The 14,194-nt window shown below is 35.2% G+C and overlaps 2 long non-coding RNA genes across 2 annotated transcripts; both read right to left on the bottom strand.

The window, feature by feature from the left end:
- Nucleotides 1-7,659: 7,659 nt before the first annotated feature.
- LOC150028738 (uncharacterized) lies at nt 7,660-8,037 on the bottom strand. Its single transcript, XR_016519245.1, has 3 exons — nt 7,974-8,037; nt 7,830-7,899; nt 7,660-7,755 (listed from the first exon to the last, which is right to left on the bottom strand). It is a non-coding gene; the product is annotated as an uncharacterized LOC150028738 (long non-coding RNA).
- A 13-nt stretch (nt 8,038-8,050) lies between these two features.
- Nucleotides 8,051-8,482, bottom strand: LOC150028737 (uncharacterized). Its single transcript, XR_016519244.1, has 3 exons — nt 8,401-8,482; nt 8,157-8,324; nt 8,051-8,078 (listed from the first exon to the last, which is right to left on the bottom strand). It is a non-coding gene; the product is annotated as an uncharacterized LOC150028737 (long non-coding RNA).
- Between the last annotated feature and the right edge of the window lie 5,712 nt (nt 8,483-14,194).

The raw sequence follows: 14,194 nt of genomic DNA, 5'->3' as shown, positions 1-14,194 counted from the left end.
ACTCACTTGGTTTAATTGGTCTCATTCCTTTTTGTTTTATCATTCTCTGTCTTAATCAATCATCCTGTTAAATTTTCATGTATCACAATTTCAATTATATTTGAATAGGTATTCAATCATATTTTTTTTTCTAACCTATGTCTAATTCATCTCACTATTTAATATTTAAACACAAATTCTTTTTTCCACAATTCAAAATTAATATTCTAGTTTTTTTTATTTGAGAAAAATAAACTAAAAACACAAACAAATTAAAACTGAAATTTATCCAAGAAAGATAATTCAAGACCTAAAACTAAAAAAACTAAACAAATAAGCAAATAAACATAAAAAATAACCGAATAAAATAAAATAAATAAAATAAGAGCTAAATAGAAAATAAAATTCAAATAACTGAAAAGAAAAGAGAATTAGAAAGATAAAACCATATTTTTGCTCAATCCTCTCTTCATAAGAAGTCATCCAGCTTTTTGTTAAAATCTTTATCTATAGTCTTGCTTCATTTGCTAGATCTATCCCCTAAATAATAGAACATGTCCCTAGGTCAAAATATATAACCTACAAAATGGTTAGGAGGCATATAAGATTTTATTTTTTTCAAAAATAAAATTAACAAAGGTAATTGTAAGAATTGATGGCTTAAACAAGAGGGGGGGTGAATTGTTTTATCAAAGATTTTCACAAATACTTGGTCTAGAATGAATCTTTAACAAACAACTCAGATAAGCACTTCAGGAAGGCAATCAAACAATCCAAAAGAAATAGATATCAGAATTTTAACCGGTTAAAATTACGTTTTAATCGGTTGTTTAAAGCAGCGAAAATATCAAATAGTTAGAGAGTTTGAGAGAAAGAGAGATTTACACACAAGGTTTATACTGGTTCACTCAATCCCTGAGCTACATCCAGTTCTCAGACAAACCTTTGAGTTTCCACTAGTAATCAACACAAATTACAATCACACACCACAAAGAGGTGACTTTGAATCCCACAAAGCTACTTACCTCCTTTGCAAAACTTCACACCTCAAGACAGAACAACCTTTGTGTTTACACGATTTCAAACACAAACAGTATGTAAAAGAAGCACAATTACAAGACACTAAGCAAGGATAGAAAACACCTGGAATTATAGAACCAGAGATCCTATGATCAACATTTGTCACCACACCAAAGCTTGAAAGCACTCTTGTTCTTTTTGAAAACACTTTCAAAAAGAAAATCTCTTTCTCAAATATGAATCAATACTTTTTGTATTTGTTGTATGCTTTGATTTGAAGAAAACCTTAGTTATAGCCTTTGAAAAACAACCATTTAAGGCATATTTGAACAACTGAATCAGTTAAAACAAGTTTTCAAAAAACTGTTATGAAAACACACATTTAACCGGTTGAAACCACAATTTAACCGGCTGAATGAGTCAAGCAGTTACGCAACTGATTCAAAAAGCAGTTTCAAAACTTTCAGCCAGCTAAGTGACAAACAACCGATTATTTCGACAAATCAACCAGTTGTTTTCCCTTTTCTTGGAAAAACACTTAGTTTCTTCAAAAATATTTAATCAAGCTTTGTGTAGGCTTCATGGACTGATCTTAACAAAGATTCTAAACAACTTAATCTAAACCCAAACCCAGAAAGCAGCACAACTTTAGGCTTCATGTGGATTTGATACATCAAAGCTCTCATCTTCAACAATCTCCCCCTATTTGATGGAGACAAATCCTTCGGATGCTTTTAGGAATGTTCTTTGTTTAGAATCTGTTGAATCCTGCATTCATTAAGCAAACACTGGGTAATCTAATCTAAAACACATAAGCACCAGAAACTAGTTCTCACTAGGTGATTTCCAGAAGGAACATCAACCAAATCAGATGAGAAGCCAACACACTTACACAGATGCATAATAGATAAACAATCAGCTATTTCGCAGGAATAACCGGTTGAAATTTTTTAAAACTGAGTTTTAACATTTTAACAAAACTCAAATTTAAAACCAATTAAAGCAGTTCATAACAACAATGTTCTAAGTAGTAATAAAGATAGTTATTAAGAACATTATAGAACCAACACAAACCAACTTCTCCCCCTATTTGTCTAATCAAATAGACAAAATGTAAAGGTTAAAAAATAGTTTAAGATAAGACATGCATATCAATTTCCCAATTCAATTTTTAGAGAATAGAACTTGTCCTTTGATAAGGGCTTAATGAAGACGTCAGCAAGCTGACTTTCTGTTGAGGCAAACTTGATTTCACAATCTCCATTGTTGATATGATCACGGATGAAGTGATGCCTTATTTCAATATGCTTTGTCCTTGAGTGTTGAACTTGATTTTTCGTCAGATTTATGGCAACCATGTTGTCACATAGCAACGAAACTTTGTTCACCTTTAGTCCAAAGTCTTCAAGTTGTTGTTTGATTCACAAGATCCGTGCACAACAATTCCCAACAACGATATATTCAGCTTCAGTTGTTGATAAAGCTACACATGTTTGCTTTTTACTGTGCCACAAAATGAGGCTCAATCCAAGTAGGTGACATGTTTCACTCGTACTTTTTCTGTCTAATTTGCAACTTGCAAAATTAGAATCAGAATATCTTACTAAATAGGTGAATGTGAGGGATACCATAAACCCATGGATATTGTGCCTTTCAGATACTTCAGGATCCTCTTTGCGGCTTTGAGATGTGATTCCTTAGGACAAGATTGGAATCTCGCACAGAGGCAGGCAACAAACATAATATCTGGTCTGCTTGTAGTTAGGTATAGAACAGAACCTATTAATCCCCTGTACTTGGTTTGATCAACCTCTGGTCCAGCTTCATCAGCACCTAAGTAGCAGTTTCTTGACATAGGCGTTGCTGCAGCTTTACAGGCTTCCATCTAGAACTTCTTGAGTATGTCATTGCAGTACTTGGATTGACATACAAAGATACCTTCTTTGGCTTGCTTAACTTGCAGTCCAAGGAAGAAAGAAAGTTCTCCCATCATTGACATTTCGAACTCTCCCTACATAGCTTGGACAAAATCCTCACAAAAAGAGTCAAATATAATATCATCCACATATATTTGTACTAGAATAACATCAAAATCAGCTTTCTTAATGAACAAAGTTTTATCAACCTTTCCTCTTTCATATTGATGAGATAGAAGAAAGTGACTTAGGCTCTCATACCATTGTCGTGGAGCTTGCTTGAGGCCATACAAGGCTTTCTTTAGCTTGTATACATAATTAAGGTGCTTGTCATCTTCAAACCTAGGTGGTTGTGAAACATAGATCTCTTCATTCACGATTCCATTGAGAAATGCACTTTTCACGTCCATATGAAATAATTTGAAACCACTCATGCAAGCAAAAGCTAATAAAAGTCTTATCACTTCTAACCTTGCTACTGGTGCGAAGGTTTCATCATAGTCAATTCCTTCAGCTTTGTTGTACTCTTTGGCTACGAGCCTGACTTTGTTCCTTGTGATGATGCCTGAGTCATTCGATTTGTTCTCGAAAACCCATTTTGTACCTATTACATTCATCTGGGCTGTTTTAAGGACAAGGGACCACACATCGTTTCTCACAAACTGATTGAGCTCCTCATGCATTGTTGTTGTCCAATGCTCATCCTTGAGTGCATCACAGATTGATTTTCGTTCAACCTTGGAAACAAAAGTTGTAAGATTGCAGTAGTTTGCTATACTCCTTCTTGTGGATACACCCTTGTTGATCTGGCCAATGATGTTATCAATAAATAGGTCTCTTGGGATTTTCCACTCCTTTGGTAGATCATCCTGCTGCAGATTTTCAATCGGATGTTTCGCAGAATCATCCGGTTGAATTTCTGTGTTGTTGTCAAGATTCTTTAGGAAGATGTTCTGTTCATCTTCTTCTGTGTTGATCTTTGCTAAACCTTGTTCACACTTGTTAGTTTCATCAAAGACAACATGTATAGATTCCTCAACAGTCATAAGCTTTTTATTATAGACCCTATAAGCATGGCTAGATAAAGAGTAACCAAGAAAGATACCTTTGTCTGATTTAACATCAAACTTACCCAAGCTTTCTTTGCCATTATTCAGAATGTAGCACTTACATCCAAAGACCTTTAGATGACCTATGTTTGGCTTCCTTCCATTCAGTATCTCATACACAGTTTTCTTCAAGATAGGTCTGATTAGCACACGGTTCATCACGTAGCAAGCAGTACTAACAACATCAGCCCAGAAACACTTAGGTAGGGCAGAATCATTCAAAATAGTCTTTGCAAGCTCTTCTAGAGATCTATTCTTCCTCTCCACCACTCCATTTTGTTGAGGTGTTCTTGGTGCAAAGAAGTTGTGGAAGATTCCTAGCTTGTTGCAAAAGCTGATGAACTTCTCATTTTGAAATTCCCCTCCATGATTAGTTCAGATAGCTCCTATGTTGTTGCAACATGTGTTATGCAGTCTCTAAGCTAGCTTTTTGAATTCTGGATATGCTTCTTTCTTTGAGTGTAGGAAAAAAGTCTAAGTAAACCTGGAAAAGTCATCTACAACCATAAGAGCATACAGATTTCCTCCAAGGCTCATAGTCCTAGAAGGACCAAAAAGTTCCATGTGCAAAAGCTCAAAGGGTTTTGAAGTTGAAACACAAATTTTCAAATTAAAGGATTTTCTAGTTTGTTTCCCCTTTTGACATGCTTCACACACATGTTCCTTTTAAAACTTGAGTTTGGGTAACTCATGAATAAGTTCATTTGAAACAAGTTTATTTAAATGATTCATATGAATGTGGGCAATTCTTCTATGCCAAAGCCATGATTCCTCATGTTTTGATAGAAGACAACCTATTGATGTAAAGCTAGATATGTAAAACAAATAGATGTTGTTAGACCTCTTACCAATGAGCATAATATCTTTTGAATTTGGTAATCGAATCTCACACGAATTTGTTCTAAAGGTGACTTGATATCCTTTGCACAGAGTTGACTAATACTCAGCAAACTATGCTTCAAACCTTCAACATAAAGCACATCATGAATGAGCAAGCTACTTTCATTTCCTATGGTCCCTTTTCCAAGTATCTTTCCCTTATTGTTGTCACCATAGGTTACATGCCCATCTTGTTTGAGAGAAATACTGATGAACTTGGATGCATCTCCAGTCATATGCTTGGAACATCCACTATGAAGATACCATAGGTGCTGTTTTCTCTCCAAGAATCCCTACAAAATTCAAAATCAGGTTGCTAGATCTGGTCCCCTTACAAATTTGAGTCCATGAGTGTTAATGTGTTTCCAAGGAGCCTTAGGAACCCATTTCAGAATACCTTTAGGAACAAAAAACTTCCTGATTTTACAGAACCTAACAGAGTGACCATTTTTCATGCAGTAGAAACAACAAACAACCGGTGTTTCAACTTTTTAATCGATTGATTTGAATCACATTTGCAAGATGAGTTTTGATAAATCAGTTCAAGATTTTTGAAATAAGCATTTGAATGATTCAAATCATATTCCAGAATTGTGATTTTCTTTTTCAACTTGTTGTTTTCACTTTTCAATCGGTTATTTAAAAGGGCTAATCTTTTAGCTTCTTCATGAGTTTCTTGAAAAACATTAAGAAGTTGAAAATAATTTTTACAATTGTTGGAAGAATATGTACTTACTTGGTTTGATCCAGATTCTTCTTTGCCCATTAGGCAAACTTCCATCTTGGTTTATGAAGAGAATGAATCAACAGAAGATTCTTCTTTGTCCATCAAGGCACTCCTTGGATTCTTGTGATATTTCTTATGTGTATCCCACATTTCCTTAGCTGAGATACATTCTGAAATCTTGAGCAATTCATCAAAATCTAGAGCAGAGACAATTATATTCTTTGCTATACAGTCAAGATGTTCTTTAGATGATGCATAATTTATTTCAGGCATAGACATGTAGGCACTATTTGAAATAACACTCCAAATGTCCTTATCTAATGATTGAATAAAGAACTTCATTCTTATACACCAAATTGGGTAATTTTGACTACAAAACAGAGGTGGTTTATTCAAAGAAGCACATTCCCCAAAAGGCATTTTGTCAGCCATCAAAAAGATTTTTTTAAAAAGACAAAAACAAGGATTTGAGTAATTTTCAAGAACCTAACTCTTGATGTCAATTGTAAGAATTGATAGCTTAAACAAGAGGGGGGGGGGTGAATTGTTTTATCAAAGATTTTCGCAAATACTTGGTCTAGAATGAATCTTTAACAAACAACTCAGATAAGCACTTCAGGAAGGCAATCAAACAATCCAAAAGAAACAGATATAAGAATTTTAACCGGTTAAAAATGCATTTTAATCGGTTGTTTATAGCAGTGAAAATATCAAACAGTTAGAGAGTTTGAGAGAAAGAGAGATTTACACATAAGGTTTATACTGGTTCACTCAATCCCTGAGCTACATCCAGTTCTCAGACAAACCTATGAGTTTCCACTAGTAATCAACACAAATTACAATCACACACCACAAATAGGTGACTTTGAATCCCACAAAGCCTACTCACCTCCTTTGCAAAACTTCACACCTCAAAACAGAACCAGAGATCCTATAATCAACACTTACGCCACAACAAAGCTTGAAAGCACTCTTGCTCTTTTTGAAAACATTTTCAAAAAGCAAATATCTTTCTCAAATATGAATCAATACTTGTTTTATTTGTTGTATACTTTGATTTGAATGAAAACCTTATTTATAGCCTTTGAAAAACAGCCGTTTAAGGCAAATTTGAACAACTAAATCAGTTAAAACAAGTTTTCAAAAAACTGTTATGAAAACACACATTTAACCGGTTGAAACCACGATTTAACCGGTTGAATGAGTCAAGCAGTTACACAACTGATTCACACATTTGATATTTTATGCAGGATTAGAGGAGGTATATAATAATAAAACATTTTTAAAAAAAAATACACTTATAATGATGGTTCTCACTAGAACTGTCTTTAAAAAGCCATCCACTAGTGCAGATATGTAAAACAAATGCGGCTATTTTCAATTTACAAATGCGGTCATAGAACCGCATTTGATCAGCACGCATTCGTAAATCTGGAATTTACAAATGCGGTCCTATGACCGCATTCATAAATCACATTTACAAATGCGGTCATTTCAGGTAACCGCATTTGTATATTATTCTGAATTAGGGAGTGGGTTTGGGGTTTAGGATTTATGAATGCGGTCTTGGTAAAAACCGCATTCATAAATCACTATTTACAAATGCGGTCATTTACCAAGACCGCATTTGTAAATAGTGATTTTTTTTTTAAAATACACTCTGTTTTGTGCAGAAACCATATATTTATATAACCTGCATAATGATCAAACCCAGCCAGACAAATACAGAAATGTAGTGATCAATTGAAATCATCAAAATGTACATTTACAAGTGATCAAATTACATATAATAAAACCACTATTGTTTACCTATGCTAGAGTTATAAAAATTAATGAAATATGTGGACCAAGAATCTCTAACATATGAAATGCCTTCCTCACTCATTGGTGTTTCTTCTATGAATAACTGCATTGCAAAGTTGACATAAATTAGTTTCTAGATATATATATATATATATATATATATATATATATATATATATATATATATATATATGTTCAAGAATTATAAAAATGATTTAACATATACCTCTTTCCAACCAGTTTTAACACCTAGTCTTATAATGGTAATCATCCATTGCATAATGTAATAGCCACACTCATAGCTTCCTGGTTGTTTATTACACTATAATTCAATAAAAAGTAATATGTTAGTATATTGATAAACAATGATAATAGAGAAAGAAAAAAATTACAAACCTTTACTCTTATGTAGTTCAAATTATTTGAACTGGATCGACCTTTTAGGATGTTATATCCACGCCATGAACTGGTTAATACAAAAAACCTCGTTAGTAGATGGTTAATTAGTAACATACAAAGTTAAGTTTATACTATACTTACGTATCAATGATATCCTTAAATTTTGTGGGCATCTTCTTGTGTAGGGAACAAAACCACACAGCAGTCTTATCAATGGTTGATAAGACAAGTAACTGCCAATGATGCCTATATGATCATTGAAAAGAGTTAGTAAATATTTAAAACATGAAATAATAATAATTGATGACATATAATTAAACTTACTCATTAATATAAGGGCATAAATAAATTTGTTTTCCCTCTTTTTCCAGGATGTTAGTGATGTATGCTTGAGTCTCAGTTGAGTTTGGTCCAACGGGATTAGTATATGCAGGATCTAAGAATCCATACATATTTTCCTTCCCCTCAGTGATACAGACTCTATGCAAAAACCTACAAGTTTTTAGTTAAAGCATAATCAATAATAATTTAACATAAAGTAAATTGAATAATAGGTAAAGATACTTACATCATAAAAAATTGAATTATACTTATATTGAGCTCCTGTTTCCCAGATATAAATTCTGATAAATCTGTGTTGTAAATCATCAGTGGCAGTTCAGTGTTGATTTGAACAAATGTATTATCCCACGAAACTGGAAAAGGATCATTGCCAATCTGACTAGCAATGAGACGTAGGGAAGCCATAGGATCGTCAACTGGAACCTCACCCTTCTTTTTCGGACTTGGTGGCTGAAAAGGTTTCTACAAGATAAACAACATTTGTATTAAATTATATGTAATATATAAATATAAATAAAAAATAATATAATGAAACGAAATTATTACATGAGGTTCGGGCATAGATCGAATGAGCTCTCTGGGCCAGGCAACGAATGTCTGAAATGCATCGGCCACAGTGGTTACCTCATCTGAAGGTAGTGGAACACGAGCATCAGGAAATCGTACTTTTTCAACTGTTACCTTCGCCACATCAGGGGAGAGAGGAACGTTATGTAAGGTGGTGGCGTTTTTATAGACTTTTCCAAGTGCCACCACCCGAGGAAGTTTGCCGCCCACTACCAGTAGCTCACAATCCTCTGTCTGCCCATTGATATCATCCCCTGATGTTGGAGGAGCCGCACAACTCCCCTTTGTGCTCTTGGGAGTGGGACTAACAAGGGGTTCAATCGGCTCAGCACAAACTTGTTGTGATAGAAACTCTTGTCGCATTCTATCATTCTCCTTTTTCATCTCCAGCCACATCAAATCAGTCTCCTTTCTCATCTCCTCCATTATTTCTTCACGTAACTTACTCTTCATTTGAGTTTCCTTCTTGGAGGAGGAGGATGGTTGTCGTTCTGAAACTCCAAAATAAAGTTTAATTCCGACCCCTTGTCCAGCGGCACGAACACGACCAGAGTGTTCAGGTCGTCCAATTGCTTCAACCAGGATATCGTGACGACCTTCAGCAACAAATTTACCGTCGGATTCGAAGGAATCCTGCAAGAGTACACAAAAACCATATTTTCAATCATTAATATAATTAATGCTTTAAAAAAATTGAAAATAACAAAAATAACTTAACAATTTTTTCGATTATAACCCCGGATTGCTCAGAACTTGGTGCACCCGACTTCTTAATTCGGGCCCTCTTCCATTTTACATGGCGAAAAGGTGGTGATGGAGGAGAAGTGACCCCTGTTTCCACATTCTCAGACAACGTCCCCTGTTGAGATTTCTCCTTTTCCACCATCAGTGTTTGCTCAAATTTTCTATACCCCGAACGAGACATAACGTGCGGGGTAAGATTCTTCAAAGCTATCTCTTGAGCTTTCTTCCGACGATCCTGTCATAATTGAAATAAACAAACTGAAGTAAATAAGATAAACTTATTAATGTTATATAAACAAAAAAGTTACTTCACTTACCATCCAAGCCTCATTTTCACGGCTTTCTCTAAAAAGACGCCATGTCTCTTCATCAATATGTTGGTACTTTAAACATGGATTTTCGTCTTTAAGGTCGCCAAAAATGTATCTCGAAGTCGGTCTTGACTTAAAGGTACGAAATTTAAGTGCGATATTGGATAATATCTTTGATCGAAGCGGTTCCACATCAGGAATGTCAAAGTTTGCCTGGAAAATAACATCATCAAATTAAAATTAATTAATCAATATTAAAAAGCATTATATGATAACAATAATAATGTAAAGCTTACCATAACATCCTCCCATAGCATGTTCCGATCAACCTCTGAAACCTCATCCCATGAATTAATCAAAATGGAGAGCCTCTCACGAGAAACAACTCCAAGATAGCTCATAAACTCATCTGCCTTAGGACCAAAAGCCACTCCAGTGTTGACGTCAATGTCAACATGTGTCTTCTCACCAGCAGCACGTCTCAATGCAAGACGCTTCAATCTAGTAGGTCCTCTATTGCCTCGTCCAGATCGAGGTTTGTTTGGAGTCTGGTCGTCATCCATGTCTCTGTTAAAAAAATTAGGTAACAAACATTAGTTAATGTGAATCGAATTAAAATCATATAAAAATAATACAAAAAATTCTAAATGTTTATTTACATGTTGCATGTGGGTTGAATGTTTATATGTAAATTCCTTCACTGTGGTCTTTACGGGTTGCATGTACATCATCAAGTACATCGTCATCTTTATTAGTTATCATTGGTGTGAATGAACGAGTTTCGCCATATTCAATATCATCTATGGCTTCCCCTTGTTTTTTCCCGTGTAAAACGACATACCAATGTTCTGACGTAGGATCTTTCACATAGAAAACCTGAGATGCTTGTTGAACCATTATAAATGGCTCATCTCGATACCCTATCTTTCGAAAGTCCACTAGTGTGAATCCTGATTCATCAATTTTAACCCCACTTTTATTGTCAACCCATTTACACTTGAAAACTGGAACGGAAAACTTAGTGTAGTCAATCTCCCATATCTCTTCTATAAACCCATAGTATGCCATTGATCCAAGTACTGGATTTGTATCTTTCGAAGTCGAAAACTGCATTGACTCGGCTTCAAGAGTAACACCAGAATTTTGAACTGTACTCTTTTCATCCATGGACTTCGTGTAAAATATACAATTATTCACTTCGTACGTTGTACATGAGATGACATCAAACTTCAATCCAGCAGCCAACCAAGTCAAGGTCTCTGATGCCGTTGAATCCTTGAACACCTCATCTTTAAACCAAGGCATGAAAGTTCTATTATGTTCCATCAAGACCCATTTCTCTGCTTGTCTTGGGTTATTTGCCTTCACAATGGCTTTATGAGCTTCTATGTAAGGTACAACTTCATTTGTGTTATTCAATATGTACAAATGTGCTTGCAAGACTTCTGATCGAGATTTGCTTACAATATTCACACCACGTAAACATTTAGTTGTAGAACGCCTGTGGTGCCATGAATTAGCTGGAACACCTATTGGATTTGCTTTTGTCATGTACTCTGAACAAAATTCAATACTTTCTTCAGCTATGTACCTTTCAATCATTGAAGCCTCTGGACGATAATGATTTTTCACATAACCTTTCAAAATTTTCATATACCGCTCAACAGGATACATCCATCTTAAGTACACTGGTCCACACAATCTAACCTCTCTTACCAGATGCACCACTAGATGAACCATGATGTCAAAAAAAGACGGAGGAAAAAACATTTCCAATTCACACAAGATAACAACAATTTCATTTTGAAGTTCATCTAGTTTTGAGGGATCAATGACTTTACAACAGATGGAAGAGAAAAATGAGCACAAACGGGTTATGGTGTGTCTAACATTTTTTGGTAAGATCCCACGGATAGCTACCGGCAACAACTGTTGCATCAAGATGTGACAATCATGAGACTTCAACCCAATTAACTTCAAATCTTGCATTGACACTAGGCTCTTCACATTTTGAGGAATGTCCTTGTGGCACTTTCACACCCTTTAGACATTGACAAAAACTAATTTTTTCATCTTTTGAAATTGTGTAACAGGCTGGGGGCAAATATGTACGCTTACCCATTTCTATGGGTGCCAACTCGCCACGTATGTTCATCTCAATCAAATCTAAACGAGCATTTAGACCATCCTTCGTCTTCCCGTTAATGTTAAGAAGTGTACCAATTAAGCTATCACACACATTCTTCTCAACATGCATTACATATATACAATGTCTGACTTCTAACCTCGACCAGTACGGAAGATCAAAGAAGATTGATTTCTTCTTCCAAATATTTGTCACAGATGACTTTTTTTTGGACTTACCGAAGGTGTGGTCTATGTTATTTACCTTTTGGTAAACCTCAACACAGGTTAATGGAGTTGGTGGACCACTACCCTCTTGGTGTCCATTAAAGGCTTTTTTCAACCTCCGGTAAGGATGATGACTTCTAAGAAACCTCCGATGCCGAAGATATATTGTTTTCCTTCCATGTTTCAATTGTTGAGAAGCAGTGTCTTCTTCGCATATTGGACACGCTTTGTGACCCTTAACACTATAACCTGATAAGTTACCATATGCCGGAAAGTCATTGATGGTGCAAAATAACATGGCATGAAGCTTGAAAGTTTCATTAGCAAATCCGTCAAATACTTCGACACCCTGGTCCCACATTAACTTCAAATCTTCAATTAGGGGACTTAGATAAACATCAATATCATTCCCTGGTTGTTTCGGACCGGATATCATCATAGACAACATCATGTATTTTCGCTTCATGCACAATCCAGGAGGTAAGTTGTAAATAACTAGTAATACAGGCCATGAACTGTGATTTTTACTCATATTACCAAACGGATTCATTCTGTCTGTAGCTAAACCAAGTCGGATATTTCTTGATTCTTTACCAAATTCTGGAAAGTCATCATCAAATTCTTCCATTGAATAGAATCAGTTGGATGTCGGTACATGCCATCGCATTTCCTCTCATCTGCGTGCCATCTAAGATTCTTAGCATCGTCTGGGTTTGCAAACAAACGCTTCATCCTTGGAATGATGGGAAGATACCACATAACCTTCATTGGGGGTCCATGCTTTTCCATGTCATCAATAGAATCATCATCTTTTTGTTTCAACTTATAACGTGATAACCCACACCTCAGACAACTTTTCAACAATTCAAAATCTTTCCGGTATAATATACAATCATTAGGACATGCATGTATCTTTTTGTACTCCATACCCATTGGACAAAGAATCTTTTTGGCCTCGTAATTACGATTAGGTAGACTATTTCCCTCTGGAAGCATATCCTTCAACAGCTGGAGCAATTCCGTGAAGCTTTTATCAGTCCATCCGTTTATTGCCTTCAAATTCATCAATCTTAACACCGCCGACAACCGTGTGAAGTTAGTTGATTCAGGATACAAAGGAGTTTCTGCATCTTTTGACATACTTTCATATCCATGCGCTTTTGCAAAACACTCAGCTCCCACATCACGAATCATGTCCTCCAATCGATCATCATCTCCATCATCGTGTACTGCTTCATCCATGGTAGAACCCACATATTCCTCAGTTACGGAAACACGTGGTAAATTTAATAATTCACCATGCCATGTCCAAGTTGTATAAGATCGAAGAAACCCATCACACAGCAGGTGTTCCCTCATGATATTCACATCCAGTATCCTTCCATTCAAGCAGTTAACGCACGGACACCTGATCTTTGCTCCATCATGACCACTAATAATCGCGTTACGCTGCGCAAATTGTATAAATTCCTCTACTCCCCTTTCGTACTCATCACTTATACGAACAACATTAATCCAACTTCGATCCATTATATATTCTGGAATATAGTTAGGATTTTCTAATAATTAGTATTCTATTCAATCTCACACATTTGCCGAGGGTCGAACACCCCCGGACTCAATCCAAACACGATATTTCTATTCTAAAAGTAACAATAACTAACATAACATAAAACTTTTATTAAAATGTAATTAACAACTAACTAAATATATAATATAAATTTAAGAAAATAGAAATTATATAATACAAAAATTCAAAATACACACAAATATATAAATTATTAGTTATTAGTTATAAATTCCAAGTTGTATTAGTTATTAATTAAATATATATTATAATACAGAAAAATAACAATTCAAAATATTAAATATAAATTAAAAATATTAAATATAAATTCAAAATATTAAATATAAATTAAATACAACACCAACCTTTAGGTTGATGGTGATCGGAGTGGCAGAGGCACAAGACGAAGACGAGGACGAAGACGAAGACGAAGGCGCAGGCGGTGGCGGAAGTTTTCGACTATGACAGTGGCAGTGGCG

The sequence above is a fragment of the Phaseolus vulgaris genome, chromosome 3, assembly GCF_051622355.1.
Source record: "Phaseolus vulgaris cultivar YP4 chromosome 3, ASM5162235v1, whole genome shotgun sequence".
NCBI lineage: Eukaryota > Viridiplantae > Streptophyta > Magnoliopsida > Fabales > Fabaceae > Phaseolus > Phaseolus vulgaris.
This window is presented reverse-complemented; position numbering and strand designations above follow the sequence as displayed.